Source organism: Schistocerca americana, chromosome 8 (genome assembly GCF_021461395.2).
Source record: "Schistocerca americana isolate TAMUIC-IGC-003095 chromosome 8, iqSchAmer2.1, whole genome shotgun sequence".
In the NCBI taxonomy this organism is placed as follows: domain Eukaryota; kingdom Metazoa; phylum Arthropoda; class Insecta; order Orthoptera; family Acrididae; genus Schistocerca; species Schistocerca americana.
The window spans coordinates 469988026-470008952 of record NC_060126.1 but is presented as its reverse complement, the minus strand read 5'-3'; the positions used below and the strand labels follow the sequence as shown (position 1 = coordinate 470008952).

General features: G+C 40.4%; 1 protein-coding gene across 1 annotated transcript in view; it reads left to right on the top strand.

Moving 5' to 3' along the window:
* Positions 1 to 810: 810 nt before the first annotated feature.
* LOC124545015 (fatty acyl-CoA reductase wat-like) overlaps positions 811 to 20927 on the top strand; it is a 208390-nt gene continuing 188273 nt past the window's right edge. The window contains exon 1 of the mRNA XM_047123792.1: positions 811 to 835. The gene's annotated coding sequence lies outside the window, so the exon portion shown is untranslated. The remainder of the gene's footprint in view (positions 836 to 20927) is intronic.

Below are 20927 nucleotides of genomic sequence, written 5' to 3'. Positions count from 1 at the left end.
TACAAAATTTGAGTATTTCTAAACATGAAGTTTAAAATATTACAGCACATTCATTTTTTCATAAATTAAATAATTTATAGAGTTTCATACACCTGTAAGTATGGTTTGTATGCTGTGCAAAATTCATCAAATAATCTCTCTTACTTATGAAGAAATGTGTACCTACAGCAACAAACGCAGCCAATAGAGGTGAAAAAATTATGAACTTTCACACGTAAAAAAAAATTATTTTGTTATGCTTTTGCACTTCCACTGCTATGATTGTGAAACCTGAATCCTTCCTGGTCATGCTGACAAAGTTTTATGAATTTATTCGTAAAAGTATAGACAGTGGAAATTAAAATGTCCTGTAGTGTCTCTCCTGCTCCAAGACGGCCCGTTTGACGTCCTACCCCCCCCCCCCCCCCCCCTCTCTCCCCCCTTAAATTAAACTTTCTTAAACTTTGCATGTGACTTGATTATTTTTATTACGCTAAAAAGTAAAGGTAGCTCAAGATATCTTTGGCGCCCCCTCCTTGATGTTTTTCTGTATCCGCGACTGACCCATGAAGATGAAGATGTAGATGTATCACATACATAGTTCGAAGCAGGAAAACTCTTGTGAGATGAGTGAGCTGCGAACACTGCAGTGCGCGGGTGCGAGGCAGGTGTTGTTGTAGCTTCTCGTGAAGAGGTGCTAGCGGCTACAGACAGTCGGTGGGGGGCGAGAGTGCTCGGGTGAGAAAGGGGGGGGGAGAGGGGAGGGGAGAGAGGAGACGGAGATGGCGTGACTATATAGGAGCTGCGAGGCGGTGGCAGACGTTTCGACGGCGGCACTTTGCAGCTCCTCGTTAAGGTAAGCTTCACTTGTCTACTGTGCACAGCCTGTAAAACTACTGCTTTTCCTAATGCGTTGGTACCAGGCGGCCTCAGGATGCAAGGTCAGCCAAGGACCTCGGTTACTGCCCTAATGACCGCCATGTCGACGGAATGTTAACACAAGCGGCGCTTTTGCCTTTTTTTTCACTTCTGGAAAAGGCAAAAATTATAGAAAGGTCGGCTCGGGTCTTGAATTCACGCTCTTTACGAAATCGTCTGGGCCTTTTTCCAACTGCACTTCCTCGCCGTCTATTTAAACGACTTTATAGTGAACCAAACGGCTAGTTTTTTCTTCTACACCACAGTGCACGCTAGTTCAATAAAATGCATTCCGTATCTGAAGCTGACAGAAAAAACACGTTTAGGTTAAATAAGAAAACTATTTACGTCAGGAGACTAACAAAAAGTTCCAGCGAAGTCAGTATGCACTCCATTCGTGTAGTTCCGAGCATTACGGGTTAATCCTTTCTTTATCATTTCCTATTGGTTTATTGATTCGTTTTTCTAATTATCGTACCTAAGTGTCCTTCTACAAGGTGAACACAAACACCACCGACTTTAGTTTGTTGTTTATTCAGGAATACTTTCTGACAAGCTTAGTGCGTGACCTCTAACGCTCAGAACGGTGCTAAAATATGCCTAGAATGTAAGTCGCCGACCCCAGAAACAGTGGTATGAGCCATTCGCGTACGAAACCTGGCGTCTTAGCACGGGAGGCATTTGAATGATCACCTATTCAAGGTGTAAGAGCGCAAACTGCGGTAACATCAAGAAACAAAATATCGATATGACAGGACCAAAAAGACACCTATTTCCATGTCGTGACTTACGCTATATTTCCCTCTGCTTCAAATAATTCCAATTTCTGAACAGCAAACTTTTCCTGCTGACCTGATAGCGCTGCATAGTTACATAGTCCTCAAAGTGCAGTTGTTGGGTTTCAATGCGGTGGACAAACAAAGTGGAACACAACAACGTGCACACCTGAGTAAAGCTATTTTCTCACAATGAGCATCACTTTTGTATTCGAGCAGTCCAATATCAGAGGCCACACTCATTACATTACGGTGTCGGTATGTCGGTGTCGTAATCTGTCTTCTGCCCAGTATCGGCTTGTACAGGGTGTGTTTTTTAAAGTAAGTACCGTTTTGACATAAAAAACAAATAGATTTTTCTCAGCAGTTTTATTTTTACATGAATACCTGCACTTTAATCCAATTGTCTAGATAATTCCCACCAATATTAAGGCACTTACTGTACCGTACAACCAGCTTCGGATACCACCCTCGTAGATATCTGCCACCTGAGAATAATTTAAATGTTCTGTAACAATTGCATAAAGCCCACTTCTTGACGTTTATGAGCCATGGGATGGTACGGAAATGGGCGAGAGCTTTTAAAGAAGGCCGTACAAACGTACATGATGAGGAATTATTGACGATTTGGTGCAGAAAGTTGATGAAATAGTGAGAGAGAACAGGCACTTTACGAATTATTGACGATTTGGTGCAGAAAGTTGATGAAATAGTGAGAGAGAACAGGCACTTTACGAATTATTGACGATTTGGTGCAGAAAGTTGATGAAATAGTGAGAGAGAACAGGCACTTTACGATTTCGACTTCATTTGATGAGTTTCCTGAAGTATCAAGAAGTGTGCTTCGTGAATGTTTAAATTACTGTAAGTTAGACGGCACATTTATAGGAAGATGGGATTCGAAGCTGGTGTTGTACTACACTCTAAGTGTCTTAATATTGGTGGGAATTACGTAGAGACGTTGATTAAAGTATAGGATTTCATGTAAGAATAAAATTGCCAAGAAAAATCTACTTGATTTATTTTTATTAATAAAGAGTACTTAAAAAACAAGCCTTGTGCTTCGGCACAGGAAGTTGCTTGTGTGGCTCAGGGTGAACTCTGATGCTGAAATAAAGGCATTAGCTAAAAAGTATACATTGTAAGTCACGACATTGGAATATGTGAATTTTTGGTCCTATTACATCAATGTATTGTTTCCTCGCGTTACCCAAGTTCCTCTCATAGACGTTGAATGAGGCATCAGTCAGATGCCTCACTTGGTAAAGATGCGCAGTTTGGTATGCGAGTGAATCATACCACTGTTCTATGACGAGGAATTTATGTTCTAAACACATTTTCGTGGTTTCTGATCGTTCGGGAGTGATACATTTCCCTTGTGAGTATTTTGGTACACAGGATCTGTAGTCTCCAGTGGACATTTAAGTAACATAAAGCTGTAGATTCGACGTTGTGCGCTGTCTCTCGTTCTATTCACTCACGGTATTTGTTGTTGACAGTAGTAAGCCTACTCTACTCTCGGCCTCCAAGCTTACATTTAGTACTGTGCGGTTCTGTTTCGAGTTTGTTATTCGGGCAGTGTCAGCCGTTAATGATACACATTGATGAGGCAGGTTTACGGTTAAATGTTAAAAAGTTGGTCGATGTGCACCTCGTATATGTGTTTACTGAATGCAATGGTACAGCGGTACAACGACGCTGTGTTGAGTATTTTCTCGCAGCGACGGCGACAGCACCACAGTTTCGCCTGAGGGCTGCAGTCAGTGGAAAAACTGGCCTGGAAAGGGCTAACTCTGCGTTTTGTGCTGTACGTTTGGGTGACTGCAAGCATTTTCACTATTGTGAAGATATCTTCACCAAAACGAAAGTAACAAGATGAACAAATAACTTCCGGGAACATTACACGCAAATACTCAGAAAATATCTCCGAAATTTGTCCATGGAGACAGGTTTCATCCTGTACCTACCTTTCTTGTCTATGCTGCAAATAGATCCAATTTTTCGGCAGTCACTCCATTTCGAAATTTATCGAGAAACAATGTCTGATTTGCAATTGCGATATGATACTTGTCTTAATCGAAATCTTGTAGTTAGTGAGTCTTTATTCGTAAAAGTAGGGGAAACTACTGAATTGGTTGGGGAAGATTGCTGTGAATGGGCCACCTAAGGAAAATGCGTAGTGAAATTATCGGATACTGCAATAAATATTTTATTTTTAGTGTAGCTGAACCTTATCTTTTGCATTTCACCACAGTAGACACAGGAATCAGAAATATACACTGTTAATGAAATGTTTGAAAAATAAAAACATGTCCCACTCATGGCAACTGGTTTCTTTCGTTGGGCCAGTCAGTTTCCGTGAATGGGCCAACTCAAAAATGGTTCAAATGGCTCTGAGCACTATGCGACTTAACATCTGGGGTCATCAGTCCCCTAGAACTTAGAACTACTTAAACCTAACCAACGTAAGGACATCACACACATCCATGCCCGAGGCAGGATTCGAACCTGCGACCGTAGCAATGGGCCAACTGTAATAGCAGTTATATAGCATACACATCTAACTAAGCCTCCATACATTTTTATTTTAGGAATTTTTTTGGCTTCTGAAACCGAATAACATGTATTTGAAACGTAGGTGGCTAAAAGTAGAAATGTCGCCTTCGACTGTAAAAAAAAGACACATTTGACTGATGATCAGCACATTTACGAACTATTAGAAAATGTATAACGAAAACCAGTACTTAAATTTTGTTCGTAGTGACCTACTTACGCCTAAGATCACTTAACATCCAGGTGGCTCGTTCAAGGCAACTCGAGCTGTATCGCTAAACAGTACCTAGTCTCCGTCTATAAATTTATATTGTGAATATGACAAAATGATGTGAACTGCTCGTACTTTTCAATGACTGCTGCAGAAATTTAATCAATATTCCCATATCCGTAAGATGTTTCAGTCACAAATACTAGTCAGTTACAAGAACGCAGTGCAAAACCTACCCATTTTTCACTGTTACTATGTGTCTTCGTGGAACAACTCACGTCTGAGATGGTAAACCTTTGGCAACACGGGTTACACTTAATAACGGTAATATCCCCCAAATGTCAATATCCACAGCGAAACCGAGACGGTACATCGAATGTTAGCAGCCTTCCCCTACGTTGATTATTCATTGATTTGTAATATTTTTGCGTCAAAAGTGCATCAGCATATTATCTACTCCACACAAGCGACAATATGGTGTGTGGCGGAGGGTACGATGTGCACCACTGGCAGCCTGCTCCTCCATTTTCCTGTTCCGGTATCCAATGGTGCCAGGAAGAAGACCTCGTGTGAAGCCGAATTTCTGTAATTGCATTGTCTTTTCTAGAAATATAGGGGGAAAATATATTAGTTGATTCTTCTACGAACATAGCCTCTCGGAGTGTGATATACAGGTATAATGCCTCTCTTGTTGCTTCTGCCGCTGGAGTTCGATGAGCATCTCAGTGCCGCTTTCGTGGTTACTAAATGAACTTTTGTGCCAAAACGCGCTGCTCCTGTTCGGATTTTCGGATTTTCTCTGTTTTCTAGATCAACCATATCTGGTAACGATCCCAGAGTTAATCAGCAGTGAAGTATCGGTCACACGGCCTTTTTTATTTTATTTTTTTTATTTCTTTCTTTTTCGTAAGCTACCTCCTTTTATGCTGAACATGCAATGAATCTGAGTCTAGCCCTTTCCTACGATTAATTTATATCGTTAACGTCGATATGCAGCAGGATTTTAGAACATATATTGTGTTCGAACATTATGAATTACCTCGAAGAAAACTGTCTATTGACACACAGCCAACATGGGTTTAGAAAACATCGTTCTTGTGAGACACAACTAGCTCTTTATTCACATGAAGTGTTGAGTGCTATTGACAAGGGATTTCAGATCGCTTCCGTCTTTCTGGATTTCCGGAAGGCTTTTGACACTGTACCACACAAGCCACTCGTGAAATTGCGTGATTATGGAATATCGCCTCAATTGTTGTTGTTGTTGTGGTCTTCAGTCCTTAGACTGGTTTTATGCAGCTCTCCATGCTACTCTATCCTGTGCAAGCTTCTTCATCTCCCAGTACCTACTGCAACCTACATCCTTCTGAATCTGCTTAGTGTATTCATCTCTTGGTCTCCCTCTACGATTTTTACCCTCCACGCTGCCCTCCAATACTAAATTGGTGATCCCTTGATGCCTCAGAACATGTCCTACCAACCGATCCCTTCTTCTAGTCAAGTTGTGCCACAAACTCCTCTTCTCCCCAATCCTATTCAATACCTCCTCATTAGTTACGTGATCTACCCACCTTATCTTCAGCATTCTTCTGTAGCACCACATTTCGAAAGCTTCTATTCTCTTCTTGTCCAAACTAGTTATCGTCCATGTTTCACTTCCATACATGGCTACACTCCATACAAATACTTTCAGAAACGACTTCCTGACACTTAAATCTATACTCGATGTCAACAAATTTCTCTTCTTCAGAAACGATTTCCTTGCCATTGCAAGTCTACATTTTATATCCTCTCTACTTCGACCATCATCAGTTATTTTACTCCCTAAATAGCAAAACTCCTTTACTACTTTAAGTGTCTCATTTCCTAATCTAATTCCCTCAGCATCACCCGATTTAATTTGACTACATTCCATTACCCTCGTTTTGCTTTTGTTGATGTTCATCTTATATCCTCCTTTCAAGACACTGTCCATTCCGTTCAACTGCTCTTCCAAGTCCTTTGCTGTCTCTGACAGAATTACAATGTCATCGGCGAACCTCAAAGTTTTTATTTCTTCTCCATGAATTTTAATACCTACTCCGAATTTTTCTTTTGTTTCCTTTACTGCTTGCTCAATATACAGATTGACGTCTCAGTTATGTGACTCGATTTATGATTTCCTGTCAGAGAGTTCACAGTTCTTAGTAACTGACGGCTAGTCATCGAGTAAAACAGAAGTGATTTCTGACGTTCCCCAAGGTAGTGTTATAGGCCCTTTACTGTTCCTTAGCTATATAAACGATTTGGGAGACAACCTGAGCAGCCGTCTTCGGTTGTTTTTTGCAGATGACGCTGTCGTTTATCGACTAATAAAGTCATCAGGAGATCGAAACAAACTACAAAACGATTTAGAAGAAATACCGGAATGGTGCGAAAATTGGCAGTTGTCCCTAAATAACGAAAAGTGTGAGGTCATCTACATGAATGCTAAAAGGAAGTCGTTAAATTTCGGTTACACGATAAATCAGTCTAATCTAAAAGCCGTAAATTCAACTAAATACCTAGGTATTACAATTACGAACAACTTAAATTGGAAGGAACACATAGATAATGTTGTGGAGCAGGCTAACCCGTTTTATTGGCAGGACACTTAGAAAATGTAATAGATCTACGAAGGAGACTGCCTGCACTGTGCTTGTCCGACCTCGTTTAGAATACTGCTGCGCAGTGTGGGATCCTTACCAGATAGGACTGACGGAGTACATCGAAAAAGTTCAAAGAAAGGCAGCACTTTTTGTATTATCGCGAAATATGGGAGAGAGTGACATAGAAATGATACAGGATTTGGACTGGAAATCATGAAAAGAAAGGCGTTTTTCGTTGCGACGGAATCTTCTCACAAAATTCCAATCACCAACTTTCTCCTCCGAATGCGAAAATAGTTTCTTGAGACCGACCTACATAGGGAGGAACGATCACCACGATAAATAAGGGAAATAAAAAAAAAACGGTTCAATTGGCTCAGAGGACTATGCGACTTAACTTCTGAGGTCATCAGTCCCCTAGAACATAGAACTACTTCAACCTAACTAACCTAAGGACATCACACACATCCATGCCCGAGGCAGCATTCGAACCTGCGACCGTGGCGGTCGCGCGGTTCCAGACTGTAGCGCGTAGAACCACTCGGCCACCACGACCGGCAAGGGAAATCAGAGCTCCTACGGAAAGATATAGGTGTTCATTCTTTCCGCGTGCTGTACGAGATTAGAATAACAGAGAATTGGGAAGGCGGTTCGATGAACCCTCTGCCAGGCACTTAAATGTGATCTGCAGAGTATCCATGTAGATGTAGATGTAGATGTAGAATTTTCAACAGTCGTTCCACTTTAAATCGCTTCGTAGATACATACACGCAGATATTTAATGGATGCGACTTTTTCCAGTGACTGTTAGGCGATCGTTTAATCATATAGTAACGGGTCCTTCTGCCTATTTATCCGCATTGCGTTACACTGTTTTGTGTTGAAACTTAGCTGCCAATTACTGGGCAAAGCGTCTATCCTTTTAAGATACTAGCCGACCACGATATTACTGCACTTGGCTTCTCGAAGCCGTTACCGGAAACATATTGTGACTCTGAAGAAAAACAAATGGCGTTGTGAATGCTTTCAGGGCAGCTATGCATATACTATTAAGTAGCTTAGCGTGTCCTCGTGAAATATCGCGATAAGTACTCACGATAAGCCTAGCCAAGCGTTCTCATTCACAGTCAATAATATTACAGTCGACTAAGAATTCGACATTTTGTAGCTCCTCTGTATAGGAAAGCATCAACTGCGAACAGCCTTACGGAGTTTTCGACGACATTTAAATACAATTTTTTTTTTTAGCTAGGCGGTGTCCACAGGTGCAGCTTATTTTATAAAAGTCATGTTGGAAAACATGGCCAAATCTGAGGATTGCATCTCTTTATTGTGCTGTTTCGAGGTAAGAGATAGTCATCGCGTACTTAACAATACGGCAAACAACAGACTTAATTGAGTTTAGTTTCAGTATTTCTCACAACCTGAACACGATCTCGTAGACTGAAACTGGTCGCACAATAAAGAGATTCGCTTGGCACATTTGGCGTGATAGCCAACATCGAGTCAAGTCTGTTTCAGTCAGTGTTATTCAGGGACTGATGATGATCTTGAAGACCGAAAAGTAGCACAATTGCTACATGAGACACAACACACGGAAGACAAAACCGTTTTCCGCTGTCGTGTTTACATGTCAATACCTGGAGCTGTTTCCCTAGACGGGTCAATATCGTTCTTACAAAACTGCCTCTTGAAAACAACTGTTCCGGTTTCTGATTTAGTCAGCGCAATGGGTGCTACTCTTCAGTAAAATATCGGAGGTAGACAACGTCACGCTGAGTCTAACATTTCTACTCCTCCTCCACTGCTCAAGAAACCACACCCTCCAGATTAGCCAATAATTTAAAAAAATCCGTAATCTGATAACCCAAGGACATTTTGAAAATGGTTGCGCGTTTACATGGGAGAGAAAATCGGTTGCGAAGAAGAAATCGGGCATCTAGAAGCGCATTTCCAGAATCCATATTATTTACATAACCAGCCAGCAGCGGTATTGGGATATTGTTTCATGAGATCAGGTTCTGAGAGTCTCATGTAAACGTAATGACAGATGAGGCTGTCTTACCAACGGTCGATGTGTTTTACTGCAGGACCTTTATAATGCATTTTCTTCCCTTGCCCCTTTTGAGCCCTCTAACTGGATTATAAATCTGAGTGTATTTTCGTTTCGTCGTTATGCCTGTTTTTTGTTGAGAACTGAAGTGTAAAATGAAGAACTCACAATCCTCTTCAAATTTCAATTAATTTAAATACAGCCATCGCCAGATCTCAAAAAGAGCACTGGTGCACTGGACGCTTAGTCGTGAACTCAAGGACTGTGGATTCTTCAGTTTATTTAGATCTCAAGATCACCAGTCTTTTCCAGGCCTAAGTGATATCTTTTAAAAATAGGGTACATCATTCAATCGGCTTTATTCTATTTGAAACTAGCGAAGTGGAGCATCTCCACTTGCTTTCTTGTCACTCTCAGAGTAGATATTAACTTTTGTTCCTTTTTGTATTTTATTTTCACAAGTTAACCGACGGCAATCAAAAAATATTTTGAAGGCTACAGCAGTCAAACTCTTATTATTCAGACAGCAATTTATGTTTTGCTCATTACTACAGTGTAATTATTTTCGATAAGAACTATTTGTTCGTCACAAGAACTTATATTTAAAACTTCCTACTAATATACGTTCTAAAAATTTGAACTACAATAATAAGCTTTGCTGAAAGGCTGACTTATACTGTTTTAAACTATTAAATTTCCTGGCAATTCAAATTTCTATGATTGTAATTAACATGCAATAACTTGAAGATATTTCAGTTCTAAGGTTTCATAGCTATGCAGAAACGTAGTAACGAACACTGCCTAAATTCCTCTCCCGAATAGTTTATGTTTAGATAAATCAAAGACAGGTACAAGGAAACTAGTGTTAATTAAGTTATTAAGTAAAATTTCGTTAGCATAAATAGTATGAAATAGTAGAGAGTGTAACGCAGACCCTTGAAATAAAACAGAATGTAAACTGTTATGCATAACTTTTAGTAGTTGCAACCAGTTCTCGTCCTGTAATTGACGCATAGCGTTCTAGATGATGAACTGCACTTACCACCAGTGGATTATAGTTTGTTAAGGTTTGATAGAAGCCTTTATGATGTCTCTGGTCCTAATTCTCTATAACAATCACTGGCAGAGACCAGTCCTTTTGTATGAACAAACAATTGTTTCACCGTTTTACTACGTGAATGACAGTAACAGGCAAACGTACTGACCGAAATTTGAAAAGAAATGAACAGTGAACTTAAAAAGGACTCGGAACACTGTACCGGGTTAATTTATAAAATAACTCTTTTTCAGCTTCAGATACGTTTCCAAGCCAATATTTACTAGCGCAACACATTTCTGCCATTGCATAACTACTTTTTGTACACCAACTGTTAATTAACACTTTCTTCTGACGTTCAGAGGAATTACCTCTTGGGTGTGAGGTTATGTCTCAAAATATTGTTACTCTTCTCTAGAAATATTAACTTATGTTAGTGGACACACTGCTGTTTGTCGTATTATTTGATTAATCCCAAAAATAATTTTATTTATATATATTTACATATAGTGGATATTATCTGTCACCATACAGCACAAAAGCAGAAAAGACACTATCACTTCACCCTTTTTCGTACAAGGGTTTGCAGTGAAGTGTATAGAGCATGTCATATATTCTTCAACAGCTAAGACAACACGGACTCTTTGGTTACACAAAGGTTTGTACAAGTAAATTTACGTCATTGCACATGTTGTACCGTATAATGTTTAGCAACCCTTTAATCAAGGACAATTTAATAGTTTTAATTTTTTTGATGTGCCAGGTGATATTTACCTGTATTACTAAGGGAGTACTCTGGAACCTGGAACTCGATAGCACTTGCAGGTTGCCTATCTGACGCCTTCCAGGGGCATCAAAAATTTGACTTTCAACATTTCGCGTAATTATTGGCGGAATTTTAAAATTTAAAAATGCTTTCGTAACGTGTCTTCAAGTGGTGTAATCTAAGGTAAACGTTTAACACATTAAGACATGTTTTACACTTAGAAAAATGAGTGTTTCTGATGAGGCAGATTAACTGAGAGCGTGCAAATACCCGGAGCTACGCGTCCACTATTAGGGAACTAGGGGATCCTTCCTAAAGTTCAGAAATTTTATTGTTTTACATAACGGCATTATTTGAAATACGTGTAGTCGCTGATATAAGGGTGGTTATGAGAATACAGGGAAATCTCTAAAAATGAACCGAACGACGTGAAATAATGATCATGAATTCATGATTCATCCTTGTGTATACACTTACTTCCACATAATTTGAACAAAATTCTTTACAGCGGTGTAAACAATATTTGGAGTAAGAACGTCATCATCATGTACTTCCTGTTTTTTATTTTCTTCAAGCGATACGAAAAATATTATTTTATTTACTCGTATTTATCCTTGAATAAGCTACATACAGCTGTCCGTGAATAAAGACTTGATTTGGTAAATACAATCCTGCTCTTTCGAGCGTTGGTCCCTGCGACATGTTTATAGTGCTCGCAAGCCAACTGTCTTCTTGTTAACTGAAAATCCATGCTTGGATCAGATGGCGTTAAGTTTATCCGTGGTATTATAACAGTTTTGCCGGTGTCAATCAACTGAGCATTAATTGTAAACATGGGACCTGCGCAAAACTGTAATAAGTATTTGTAATAAGATAAATGAAATGGGAGAGTCTTATTCGTTATTAATAAGCTAGCTTCATAAAATACGGGTATAAAGCTGGGCATCAGTGGAGCCTGTTTTATATAGTGAGAACTGCACTAGTTACTTATTTCCTGTGTTTAGCCCGACGCGTTCCGAGAATTTATTCAGATTTTCAAGTGCATTTGTTCACATGAATATTTCTGGAGTTTGCAAGTGTGATTTTCTACCTCTCTTGCTTCTTTTTGGAATTAGTCTGCAATTATTTCCCTAAGGCTGTTTACTCTTAATGTAGAGATACGTTTATAATTAGGTTCAAAACTGTACGACACGTGTTCAAGGTGCACCGCACGGAATGACCTGTAGCTTTGTCGTGGTGCAGTTGCCTGCCACAGTGTCTCTCACAGACCGAGCGCCTCACAATGTCCATTGTAGTTAGTGGATGCACAAGTCATTATTCGTCCGACCCACATACCGCTTAATATGCGAAGGCTCAATACTGACACGAAGACCATTTGTGATACAATGACGAGCAGAAACATTACAATGAGCTTTTCCGTAGCAAGTTCGTCCACCTTTGTAAAGCAAAGCAGCAGGGATACGGCATAGATTCCCCTGAGCCCTTGGCAGGTTTGCGGAGGTACGTGGCTTCGAATCTCTATGCACAGGACTACATCTACCATCTACCGGGTGATCAAAAAGTCAGTATAAATTTGAAAACTGAATAAATCACGGAATAATGTAAATAGAGAGGTACAAATTGACACACATGCTTGGAATGAAATGGGGTTTTATTAAAACCAAAAAAATACAAACGTTCAAAAAATGTCCGACAGATGGAGCTTCATCTGATCAGAATAGCAATAATTAGCATAACAAAGTAAGACAAAGCAAAGATGATGTTCTTTACAGGAAATTCTCAATATGTCCACCATCATTCCTCAACAATAGCTGTAGTCGAGGAATAATGTTGCGAACAGCACTGTAAAGCATGTCCAGAGTTATGGTGAGGCATTGGCATCGGATGTTGTCTTTCAGCATCCGTAGAGATGTCGGTCGATCACGATACACGTGCGACTTCAGGTAACCCCAAAGCCAATAATAGCACGGACTGAGGTCTGGGGACATGGGAGGTCAAGCATGACGAAAGTGGCGGCTGAGCAGACGATCATCACTAAACGACGCGCGCAAGAGATCTTTCACGCGTCTAGCAATATGGGGTGGAGCGGCATCCTGCATAAACCCCATGTCATTCCAAGCATGTGTGTCAATTTTTACCTCTGTATCTACATTATTCCGTGGTTTATTAAGTTTTCAAATTTATATTGACTTTTTGATCACCTGGTGTATCCATACTCTGCAAACCACTCCGAAGTGCATGGCAGTGTGCACTTTCCATTGTACCAGTTATTAGGACCTCTTCCCGTCACATTCTCGTATAGAAGGGAGAGGGGGAATGGAGGGGGTGTGAGGGGGCCAGGGAGAGGAATGAGTGTCTACATTGAGGTGACAAAAGTCATGGGATAGCGATGTGCATGTATAGGGTAAGGTGGGGTAAATCCGACCGAGTGGGTAAACCCGACCGCCCTCTGTTTGTGAGAAACGGCAAAGCGGAGCGATTTCGCATTAGTGTTACCATACAGAGCATATGAAATAACGAAAATTTCACCGTGACAGCTTTGCCGCATTTGACATTTAGACACTAAAAAGACAACAAGTGTGTTGTCGATTCTTTCAATTTAATTTCTGTGCAAATTGCATCACTAGATTTACCTTATTAAATAAAACTATTGCAAAACAAACGGTACGTGATTTTGTAGTGCATTTAGTGACCTATTCAGTGTATGTATCGTTTTTGTTGGAAATTTCGTGTAAATTGTTTCTACGTGTATTAAATGAAAAATGGCATGATGGGGTAAATCCGACCGCTAAATGGTGGGGTGAATCAGACCGCATATTTTTTATCGTTTATATGTATGGAATTATTTGCTTATAGAAACAAAGTGAATTTTTGTTTATCTTTAGGAAAATGGTACGAAATTCCAAAGCAAAAACGGCAAAACGCAGTCAAAACTTTATTCGCAGAGCAATTGCTGCAATGCAAATGGGAATGTCTTTACGAGCTGTCGCTAGTGATTTTAACATTCCGAGATCGACATTGCTGTTGCACTACCGTGCAATTAAATCATATTTTTTCAATTAAAATTTACACTCATTTAACTTTCAATACATTTAGTACCATACGCTTTGTTCATTTATGTAAAAAACATAATTGCTTATAAATGTTTTCCAAAAAAAGTTTATTTAGAACTACTTCTGTGCAAAATCAGCCAAACAAATTAGGGGTAGATTTACCCCACCATTTTTGCAAATGGCAAAAATGTACGTTTCTTAAAATACGAATATCTCAAACCTATTGATGGTATAACAAAAATATTTTGCAAACAGTTGCTCCTTTATATTACCTATAATTTAATGAATATAATGTTAAGATCCGACCTCGGATAAGCGTTTTATAGCCACAAGAAATTACTAGGTCGGATTTACCCAATTTTACCCTACAAATGGCGGTAATATCGCGTACAGAAGGTACCATAACAGGACAGTTTATTAGGGGTGTATTCGTGCTCAAGTGATTCATGTGAATAATGAATAAGTGTCCGACATGATTATGGCCGCACAATGGGAATTACCAGGCTTTGAATCTTGAATGATAGTTGGAGGTAGACGCATGGGTCATTCCATTTGGGAAATCGTTAGGGAATTCAATATCCCGAGACCCACAGTGCCAAAAGTGTGCCGAGAACACCAAATTTCATGTATTACCTCTCAAAAAGGACGACGCAGTGGCCGTCGGCCGTCTCTTAACGACCGAGAGCAGGAGCGTTTTCCTATAGTTGACAGTGCTAACAGACAAGCAACACTCCGTGAAATAACCGCAGAAATCAATGTGGGCCGTATGACGGACGTATTCGTCAGGACAGTGCGGCAAAATTTGGCTTTAATGGGCTGTGGTAGGAAATGACCAATGCAGGTGCCTTTGCTAATAGCGTGACATCACCTGCAGTGCATCTCCTGGGCTCACCGGCATTGGGTGGCCGAGCGGTTCTAGGCGCTTCAGTTTGGAACCGCGCGACGGCTACGGTCGCAGGTTCGAATCCTGCCTCGGGTATGGATGTGTGTGATGTCCTTATCTTAGTTAGGTTTAAGTAGTTCTAATTTCTAGGGGACTGATGACCTGAGATGTTAAGTCCCATAGTGCTCAGAGCCTTTTTTCTCCTGGGCTTGTGGTCACATCGATGGGGCACTAGATGACTGGAAGACCGTGGCCTTGTCAGATCAGTCCCAATTTCAGCGGTAAGAGCTGATGGTAGGGTTCGTGTGTGGCGCAGCCCCACGAAGCCATGAGCCCCAGTTGTCAACAAGACTTCTGCAAGCTGATGGTGGTTCCTAATGACGTGGGGTGTGATTACGTAGAATGAACTGCGCCCTGTGGTCCAACCAGAGGACTGGAAACTGCAGCCATTCTTAAACATGATGAAATTTTTATGGATGATAATGCGCTATGTCACCGGGCTACAATTTTCGCGATTGGTTTGAAGAACATTCTGGACAATTCGAGCGAACGATTTGGCTTTCCAGATCGCTTTCCCGACTTGAATCCGATATAACATTTATGCGACGTAATCCAGAAGTCAGTTCGTGCACAAAATCAAGCAGCGGCAGCAATTTCACACGGCCATAGAGGCATTATTGCTAAATATTTCTGCAAATGACTTTCAAAGACTTGTTGAGTCCATGCCAAATCGAGCTGTTGTACTATGTCGGGCAAAAGGAGGTCAGACACGATACTGGGAGGCTCCCCATGACTTTCGAAGCCTCGGTGTAAACGCCTCTGTGCCCTGTGTAATTAAACTAATCTTGTTCTCGTGAGACTTATGGGAGCAATAATACAGAGTTGAAGTATATTACTAGGCTCTTCGTTTGAAGCTGACTATTCATCTCTGTGAATCTCTCCCACGGCTCACACAAATCCACGACCATATACCTTCAATATCCCCTGTCTGTCGTATCTAGTACGGATCTCACAAACTTGGTAAGTATTATAGGATGAGCGTTCTCCATTGTAGACTGATTATATTTGTCTATTATTATACCAATCAAACGAAGTCTGCCACCAGCTTCATCTACTAATGATCTGTGTGATCGTCCCATTTCAGATCCCAACGAACTGGAACACCCAGGTATTTGCATGACTTTATCGATTTCAGCTGTGACTCGTTGATATTGTAATCGCAGGATACGAAGTTTTCTCATTGTGCGAAGGGGACAATTTCACATTTCTGAACATTTAAAGCAAGCTGCTAATATTTTCACCACTTCGCAATCTTATCAAGATCTGCCTGAACACTAGTGCAGCTTCTTTCAGACATTACTTCATTATAAATAAGTGCATCGTCTGCATAAACTCTGTAGCTGAGTGGTCAGCGCGACAGAATGTCAATCCTAAGGGCCCGGGTTAGATTCCCAGATGGGTCGGAGATTTTCTCCTTGCAGGGACTGGGTGTTGTGTTGTCCTAATCATCATCATTTCGTCCCCATCGAAGCGCAAGTGCCGACCGCTGTGGCCGAGCGGTTCTACGCCCTTCAGTCCGGAATCGCGCTGCTGCTACGGTCGCAGGTTTGAATCCTGCCTCGGTCATGGATGTTCGTGATGTCCTTAGGTTATTTAGGATTAAATAGTTCTAAGTCTAGGGGACTGATGACCTCAGATGTTAAGTCCCATAGTGCTTAGAGCATTTGAACCATTTTTTAAAGCGCAATTCGCCGAAGCGCCGTCAAATCGAAAGACATGCACCCGGCGAACGGTCTACCAGACGGGAGGCCCTAGTCACACGAGTCTGAGATCACTGTTAATATTTTCTGCAAGGTCATTAATGTACAATATGAACAGCAAGAGTCTTAGCACACTTCCCTGGGACACTTCGGAAGTTGCTTCTACATCTGCCTGTGGCTCTCCATCCAAGATAACATAATGCGTCCTTTCTATCAAAAAAAATCCTCAATAAGATAACAAATTTCGCTTGATACCCTACATGAATACTTTACGGAATTCAAGAAATATTACAACCGTCTGATTGCAGTGATCCATAACTTTCAGGTCACAGTGGCGAGGCGTGAGATATTCGTAACAATAATCACTTTTACAAAATTGTTAAACGTTACAGTACTGTAGTAATTATTATTATTGTCGTCATTATAATGTTATTGTTTGCTGTCTTCCTAGTAATTATTGTTGTTGTAATTATTATTATTCTTATTATTATTGTCATTGCTGTTACTGTTTCCGATTATCCATTACTGAGACGTATCACGCCCCAGTACTTATCTGAATAGTGTCGTATGCCGTATATTAAAGTAAAAGGTCCAAACTTATACATATGAGGGCTGCTGAGCGATACTGGATACTCGAAAAATAACTGTTATTGTCGCAGTACCGTCCTTAGTCGAGGGAATCTAAATGTCCTCCGTAGGATGTCTTCAAGGAATTAAATGTAACCTCAGGGTAGTTATTTGTATATTGGCTACACTTTTCATAATTCATAACTGAAAGAAACTCCAAATTATCCAAGTCAGCATACCTCTCAGTTAATTGACGCAAGATAGTATCAACCGTTTCATAAAACAGTACGGTACGATGTTTCTCTGTCAATCACGCTATCCCGTTGCTTGTTTCTTGGAGGCTCACTGGCGCTTTCTTCTGGCTCGGTTTTAGATCACACTTCTTCAAATTTACCGTGAAGTTCCTGTAACTTAGCCTGAAACTGGTCACCTTTCTTCAAACAGTAACGTCAGAGAGTTTCTTTGCAGTGTTTTGAAAAGCGATGTTGATTTGGGAACAACATAGTAGAACATATTAAGCAAGAAACTGAAACTAAATTGCGTAAGTGTCATGTAAAAGCCTTCGGCACATGTCGTGTTTCACTGTCCCACGCATTAGGACCATACTGCATACACTTGGAAAGGTCTCAGAATTCAGTCTTATAGTTCGCCACCAGCTCAATAAATCTGCTGTTATAAAAATCTGGTGTTGGATATGGAAGGAAAACGTCGTTTGATGATATTGATCCGAAGTGTTGGATCTCAGAGCCGGCCGAAGTGGCCGTGCGGTTAAAGGCGCTGCAGTCTGGAACCGCAAGACCGCTACGGTCGCAGGTTCGAATCCTGCCTCGGGCATGGATGTTTGTGATGTCCTTAGGTTAGTTAGGTTTAACTAGTTCTAAGTTCTAGGGGACTAATGACATCAGGAGTTGAGTCCCATAGTGCTCAGAGCCATTTGAACCATTTTTGGATCTCAGAAATCCCTCATACAGTTCACCAGAGGATAATACACAACGCAGAACAGTTACAACTTGGGACTGGCTTGAAACAGCTATCGTTTCACCCATAATAACCGCAACAAAAGGCGTTTCTTTTAGTTCTTTCGAAATTTCTGTACGAATGACTTCAGCATTGGATTCGATAAGGTCATTCTGTATGCCACTTGAGGTACCTCGAAAACCAATTGAAGTCTGCAAGTAATTTGACAAACTTTCATCTTTTTGTGCCATTAGAATAATGTAACAGTTCAACATAATTGCCCCGACTATCACTGTCCTCTGTTGCACTACTGAAAGGAAGCCCTTGTGCAGCTAGGAAACATGTAACATCTATCAAAAAGCAGCAATGTATCTATTTTTCTTTACTTGTACGTTTTGCGCCTGACCATTTAATATCAAGGACTTGTTAAAACAAAAATCTATACTTGTACAGCCAAATTTAATGAGTATCAATGCAGATGTAATATGGTCCTTGGAATTTGCTTGCTGTTCCTGAAGTTGTTGAAACTGTTCAAGTCTCTCACGCCATTTTTTTATTTTTTGTGCACAACACATCGGAAGAACAGAAAACACATGGCCAAGTACAATCTTTGTGCCTCTTTACAGCCACATAACGATTTGTAGGAGGAGTACCAAGAATATTAAAAATGGTCAGCAATGGTCGACAATTCCTGTCCGTCAGTAGATGACTTCTACTTGTTCTTGGTTTAGTTGTAGTTGTTTCGTCGCTTTTCCAGTTCACAGTTACAACAAAAACGCTCGACTTGGGCAGCTGTAGAAGGGTTTAAATGTTCCTGATAGATTTGTTGCACTCACATCCAGTGACTGGTCCGCATTCGAATCCACTGGGTTCCCCTGGTCGACCCATTCGGCTATTACTCTCTCTCTCAACACACAATACACCCTGCTTTCTTTTCTACTGGCGGTTTCGCTTCTCGTGACACCTAGCGGTTAACTCACTCCGCATTACGTAGGGTTGTCCTTATACTTTTGATCAGATTGTATACATGCTTTTTTGTTGCTTGACTGATGTCTTTAATACACACGACAATAGATTTCCCGAGCCATTTATCCACTAACTGGCCAGATTTGTCATTGAATGAATTTATACCAGGTCCAAACAGGACTATGCATGTGTGCAATGCGTTCGAGAAACAGTTGCCGCACAAGATATATTAGCACGGATGTACCTCATCCGTGAGCGTTTTGCTAATCCGAAATCAGTTCTGTACATCCACCGTCAGATCTTGGTTGAGCCTCCGGAACGATGGTGTCAGTTGTAGCGGAGCACCAGTTCGGACTGAACAATAATGAGGTAAGAAATTGAGTGTATCCTTTTGAAATGAACCAACAAGGTAACCGCCTTGAGATATGTAGGAAACCTATTTCCAGATGTCCGGACGGTGCTCTGAAGCACGTGGCTTCTGGTCAAGAGAGAAATGCCCTAACCACTCCGCCAGCTTGCGCCGTCGCGTCACCGTAGCAGCAAATTGTCGCCGTCGAACACGCATTTCTTTGTCCACAGAATGGCGTCAGAATTTGTCTATACGTTAAATCAGCAGTTTTCAAACACAAAACTCAATTTATCCTTTTATGCGAGAGGCTCCTTAAAGATAAAGGTATAACTGTTGAAAAATAATTGTAACACACAACTGTATTAAACACTTAATTAGACATCCAGTTTGTCATACGCATACCACTTTCAGGTGTTGTGATATCGTAACCAGATTTGTGACAAACCAACGCCTCCATTAAGCTATAAATTAGGAGCACAAATAGCCTGAAATAAATCTGTTGTGTACCACATGACAAAACTCCATACGATATTGTCAGGTACTTTGCGACAAATTACGGTGATTACGACGTCGTAATACACCTTGAAATGGCCTGTTTACGACAAAGTGGCTGTCTAATAAACTGGTTAATACAGCAGTATGCAACAACGTTTTCTCAGTAATTTTTCTGAGCCCGTGGCAGTGTATAAAATACAGCTTTATTCTTGCAGAAAGAAGATAATAGCAACCAACCTTTTTTTATAATGCTGTTTATATACAAAAAAAACGCCGTTACCGGTTTCGACTCGACAGATTCATCATCAGACGGCTTGTTCAAGTCAAGGTAAGTTTTTTCTGTAGTTTGCATTAGTTTTCACTTTATCACCCACACAAAGAAAAATTCCTTGGGGTGGTGGTGCACTGCAACTAAAAAATGATATGAAAAACTTTCTATGTAAATGTAATTGTGCTTCACATCGGTTTCAAATTCTGTAATAATTTATTTACATCGTTTGAAATCGTTATGAGGCACAATTACAGTTAAATAGAAAGTTTCTCATATCATTTTTTTGTTGTAGGGCACCACCACGCCAAGAAATGTTCATCATGTGGGTGAATAAAAAGCGAAAACTAATGTAAACTGCAGAAAAGATTTACCTTAATGTGAACAGGCCGTCTGATGATGAATCTGTCGGTTCGAAACCGGAAACGTCACTATTCACGTAAATAAATAGGATTTTAAGAAATGTTTGATTGCTGTTATCTTTTCTACAAGAATATATATATATATATATATATATATATATATATATATATATATATATATATTAACGAAACCATTCCTTCGGGTGTGATGCACTGCCTTACGGAACAAGTTAGATCATTATGGAATTCATATCTGCAAAAACGTGAAACAGAAAGGTATTTCATATCTGTATGAGACAGTAAAGTCTCTGAAATTGCGTCATTTCGTTTGTAGAAAAGTATTCTCCT